Source organism: Salvia splendens, chromosome 17 (genome assembly GCF_004379255.2).
Source record: "Salvia splendens isolate huo1 chromosome 17, SspV2, whole genome shotgun sequence".
Lineage (NCBI taxonomy): Eukaryota > Viridiplantae > Streptophyta > Magnoliopsida > Lamiales > Lamiaceae > Salvia > Salvia splendens.
The window spans coordinates 19818112-19824082 of NC_056048.1; positions in this window are offsets into that span (position 1 = coordinate 19818112).

Sequence of the window (5971 nt, forward strand, 5' to 3'; positions counted from 1 at the left end):
CACACATCGACCCCAGCGGATACGCAGTTCAGGGGATTGAGTCCTTCTCCTTAGAGAAGTTGGGTATAGATCTCGAGGCACCGGACACTCCCGTGGGGCGGGGTCGGGGCGCGCCCAAGAAGAAGAAGGGGACGAAGGTGGTCGGCGAGTCGTCGCAGATGGAGGTACGAAGGAAGTGGACAGACGCGGAGAACGTCACGCTGTCCAAGGAATGGGTGAGTGTTTGCGATGACCCTCTCGCCTCGAACAATCAGAGGATCGTTAACTTGTGGGCTAAAATAGCAGCAACCTACAAGGCATTTTTCCCAGAGGGGAGGCCACGCAGCGGGGAGGAGTGCCGGAAGGGGTGGGACCGAATCCGGGCTGGGGTGTCCCGATTTTTGAGCTTGTACACCAACGCCCTCCGAATGAAGTCCAGCAGTCAAACTGACGACGACTGCAGGAGGCTGGCGGAGAAAGAGTTCCCCGTGCCCGAGCTTTACAAGGACTTCACCTACTGGAACTGCTACGAGGTGCTAATGGACTCCGAGAAGTTTCGGGCAGGTATCAACGTGGGCTGGCCGAAGAAGCAGCGCCTGAACTATTCAGGTGATTACGCCGGAGGTAGCAGCGGCGGTTCCCACGACCTCCCCAAAGATGCTCAGGAGACCCCGTCCCCTCCCTCGTTTACTCGCCGCACTCGCCCGGTTGGTCAAAGACGGGCGCAACGCCCTCGCCAGAGGTCCTAGGAGGTCCAGTCGGCATCCCCCCTGTTGGCAGCTCGACAGCCGACCTCGTCTTCTTGGCGCGTCAACAGCACGGGCTCAGATGATCAAGGTCTTAGATCAATGGAAGAATGCAACTGACCCCGAGTAGAAGAGTTTTTTTCACGCCGTGCTCGTGAGTATGCGACAGGATTTGAATCCCGGCGCGGCACAGGTGGGGGGCTCTGACGCGGGCTCAGATGCCGCAGATTTGGGGGTCCCGGATAGTGGCGACGACGGCGAGGAGTGAGGCGGCGCCGGAAGGGGTGGGCCCGTGCATGCATTAGGTTTTTTTTAAGTAATGTATTTTTTTTTTTACTTTTTTTTAATTAATGTATTTTTAAAATTTTAATATTATTAGAGAATTTTCTCGTATATGTGTCGTAAATTTAATTCTGTATTTTGTGTGATTGGTAATTATTTATTTTTAGTGCTGATGATGTGGCAAGGCTGTGGCAGAGCTATTGCTTGTCCAGCTGACGTGGCAGGAGGAAGTTAGTGCTGCTGATGTGGCATGACTGGGCTATGGCTAGGCTCTTGCTTGTCCGCCGACCACTGTGGATGCTCTTAATACAAACGAAGCTTTCTTCTTCTCCTCAAACTCTCCCCCTTGGCGACAGAGAGCTAGCCGACAGAAAACTGCTTCTCCAATATCCGACGACTCCATATCTCCATCTATGAAGGTTCGGATGTTCATTTATTTGCAATTTCTCTTCTTCTTCTCAAACTCATTACAATTTCTCTTCTGCAATACCCAAAAGAATACCAAATATTTTTCTATTTATTCGACTGATTCAATTTTTGGCTGCTATTCCTTTACTCCCAGGGGCGGACACAGTGAAGGAGAGGGGAGGGCTTAAGCCCTTACCCAATTTGATTTTTTTTTCTTTCTCATTCTAGTTTTTCTGAAAATAGTCTAAAATTGGCGTAAGCCCTTACCATATGACTATTGTTGAAGACTAAATTAATGAAAATTGATTGATTGGAGGCTGAACCTCATCTGAAAATAAAAAATTGCAGAAAAAAATGAATAACAATGGTGGTCGCGGTGTCCTGGAAGAAGAAGAGTACATCAAAAAATTGTTAATGATAGAGTAGTAATATTATTAAATGAAAACTCCTTTTAAAAATATCCGAGTTGTTTGCATTAAAAACTGAGCGAAATTTCATTATTGATATCAAATAGAACTGCTATAATCTTTTTAAAAGTATTAGTTCTTGTTTAAATTATCGAACTGCTATAATATTTTAAAATTATAACTTCTTGTTTATATTAAAAATTCTGCATTTAAAAGGATCCATATAAATTGCAAAAGTAAAATTTAAATTCATAACTTAATTTTCAATAAAAGTATATACTCCCCAAGCCAAAATGAGCAAATTTTATAAATTAAATTGTGGAGTTCCTATTATAAATCAAAGTTTTAGGATTTATTTTCCAGTTAGATGACGCAATTAAAATGCTTAAGAATATACTCATTTTTTGTCATTAAATTAAATTAATGAGGTTAATTTTAATAATTACCAATATTTTCCTTACTTGTAACTTATTGTACAAAACACATGAATGTGATAACTAACAATTTTCTTTAGCTACTAAACACAAAATTAAGATATGTTAACTTACTGAAATTATAATAATTATCTATAATTGTGTCATGTCTAGTCGAAACATAAAATAACTACCAAACGATGCCTAATATTTCCGTCATTAACGGATAGTTAAGCGGAGAGGTATGAAATTAATCTCCAGATTAACTTATATGACATCATTTTAAACCTTTAGATTTTTTAAGTAATTAATCTTTGGGATAATTCAAGTAACATGAAATTAAATCTCATAATTTAATTTAAGAAAAAACAATCCCTAGATTAATTAATTTTGAGTGATTAAATCTTCTAACTTAATTAATTTAAAGTGATCGAATCTACTAACTGAAGAAGGTTTAAGAATAAGTAAATCTTCGGACTTAATTTGAAGTCGCAAGTTATTAATCTCCCAATTAAAAGAAAATCCTCGTGTGTTACGATGATTAACATGTCAAGAAAATAGAAAGAAATTAGACTAATTAGTCGAACTTTAACTAACAAAAGAATTCAATAAGCTCAAACGTTTTAGAGAAAAACGCTATATGATGATTTGAAAATATTTCGAAGTATATATAGGTAGTTTGGGGCATGTAAGTACTATTGTACTCAACCCTGACCAAACATTAATTTATGGGTGTGTGATGATATATGTATGTGATAGGCTAGTTTTCGTCACTCGGACACTTTTCGCACTTATTAGTTGAATATTTGCATGAGAAGATGTTATTTTGGCAGGGAATGGATCATTAAGTTTGGAAGCTGCTTAATGAAGGCATGAAAAGGAAAACATGCAAGAAAGAGGGCAAAATGAGAAGAAATGGAAGGCAAAGAAGACTCAAACTGCCCAAGCTGTTGGACTGTCCAGTTTGAACCCGACGGGAAAATGATTAAAGCCACTTCCGCACACTTATCAATGACAACTCTCACTTGCTACACACGCCCATTCTGCCCTTGGGGAGTAAAAAAGAAAGGAAAATATGTTTTATTTGATGTATGTATTAAAAGTACTTAACTTCCCAAGAACCACCAACCACTTTATCACTTAGCTTTAGTTTAGTTTTAATTATTCTCTCTCTAGGAAACTTTCCTCTCTTCCTTAAGAAGAGAGATTTCAACTTCAAGGCTGCCAAAATCTTTGTTCACCATGGGTTGAAGTAGTAGTAATTTAGTTGTAGTGTTTATTTTCTCTAGTTACTTGTTCTTAACTCTTGGAGTTCTTTTGCATCAATCTCACTCTTAGTTATTGTTGTTGTTCTTGTTTTAAAAGCTTATTTCATGTAGTAATTGCTCTAAGTGTTTGTGTATTTAATATGTTTTCAAGTTTAGTTCTTGTTTGATTTCCGGTTTTAGCTTGTTGCTTAGTTCTAGTGTTGGTTATGTTCTTGTTTAGTTAAAACTTCTTTCAAGCTTTTAAAATCAGTTTCTCAAACATTTTCTTAGTTAGTTTGTAGTTAAAAACGTGGAGAAAGAGTTGGCAAAGTTTTAAAAAATCAGCCATGGTTATTGTGTGTTTTCTGTGCCTCGTCGGGTGTCATTTTCGTATGATTTGGAATGAGTTTGATGAACTCGGTTCTTGGTTGTTTTTGCACCATGTTTAAGTGTTCTTAAGCTTTCTTTATCTTCTTCAATGAGTCTTTATGTTTCAGCTTTTAGTTTGATGTTTTCAATGCATGTTTAGGTAGTTTAATTGTTGATCTTGTGTTTCTTTAGCATTTTTAATTATGTAGCAGCTATCTACTCTCTTTCTCCTCCTTAATTTATGTGCCTTTAGTGTAGGATTAGTAGTTAAAATCAGCTTTTAGAAGTAAGTGAAAGAACCATTAGTTGTAATCTTTTATCCAATGGTTTTACACCTTGGGTAATAAGGTTAAGGAGACAACAAGTGCATGATTCCTTTTTTACTTTTGGCAGCCCTTTTAGTTTAGTTAAGTTCTGCACTCCACCTTCCATTTACATCTAATTTAGTTTAGCTTGCTTTTGACAACATTTTGCATATTACTATCCTAGTTTCCAGATTTCTTTAGTACTTAACACTTAGTTTATTTTCCTTAGCCTTTTAGCTTAGTCTCTTTTGCTTTCTAATGTTAGGAATGTTCATGCATGTAGCTGCTCTGTTTTTATTTCCGAATGGTCTTATTTTCGCAAGTGTTGTAATTTTCTCGTTACTGCTCTATTTCTCTGCTAAGTTGCCCAGTTTATCAGATTACCTAGTCTGCGTTCCAGTTTAAATGCTTTCTTCTAATTGCATTTTATTTGCACTTTTAGTTCCCACCTTAGCTTAAGTCTTGTTTATATTTCGTAGTTAGTTCTCACCCCCAATTTAGAGCGTGGCGGCATCGCCAAAATAAGCTTCTAAGTGTGGAAATACATAACGGATGCTACCGTTCCTCGTGGGTTCGACACCCTAACTTACCATATGCTAAGTAATACTCCCTCCGTCCCGCACTACTTGTACTTATTTCCTTTCTGGGCGTCCCAAGTTATTTGCACTCTTTCCATTTTTAGTAACAATTTATACCTACAGCCGTAATTGTTGACTTTGTCTATCACTCATTCCTTAATCTCCGTGCCCAAAAGGAAAGGTGCGAGTAATGCGGGACGGAGGGAGTAGTATTTTGGAAAGTGGGAACTTATAAATCTTGTTGAATAGGAAGGGACACGCGCCTACGATACGCGTGCGAAACCCTGTTCCTTTCAAATGGCGCCGTTGCCGGGGAAAGGTGTTTTTGTCTCGTTATGTATTCCTACATTTATTGTATATAGTTTTTGACTTGTTTTTTGTTGTTTTTCTTTTTTCTCTTTATTTTATTTTTAGTTTATGAGCAGGTCCTCTTCTCCAAGGCTGTTGTTCGATATTGAAATCGAGAAAACGACGAAGAGGTTGCACAAGGATGCACGTTTGACAAAACAAGCTGAAGCTAGGCTTTCTGGCCTGGGCAGTCCATCGACTTGCCCAGTTCACCAGACTGTCCAGTTTGAAGAGTCAGAAGGTTCGGAGTTAACCGACGTGGAAACCAATTCAAGAGGCAATGAGAAAAGTGGTGCACCATTGAAGGGCAGCATGGATTATTTCACAGACCCATACGATCTTGGATGGGGTGATCACTCTGATTTTTTATGGACCAATCTGAATCAACAATATCAAGGTTCACCACAACAAGTATATCACCAAGCTTTCCAAGGGTCAGACGGAAATCATGTTTATTGGCCTCTGGATCAAAGTGGATTCCCTTCGTGTTTCCAGCCACAAGAATTCGGCCAATATCAATCAAATCATCCGCCAATGCCGTCCATGTGCTTAGAAGATATGATGGAGAATCTAATCACATCCCAACAACTCATGCAAAACAATTTACAAGTGAACTACAATGTGGTGCATGAGATGCAAGAGGAACAATACGAGCAAATGATTAGTCTTGATCATCTTGCATGCCAAATGGCACAATTGGCGACATCCATCAATGATATGCGTGGGAATGGTGGAGGAATTTCGGCTCAAGTGCAACCACCAAGGAAGGAGCTTCTTAATCAGATTACCTTAGGGTCCGAGAAAGAGTTGAAAGCTTCATTCGACAATAACTCAAACAGCGGACCAAGGGAAACATTGGAACAGGGGCCCAGATTGCCCAGTGCAGCAC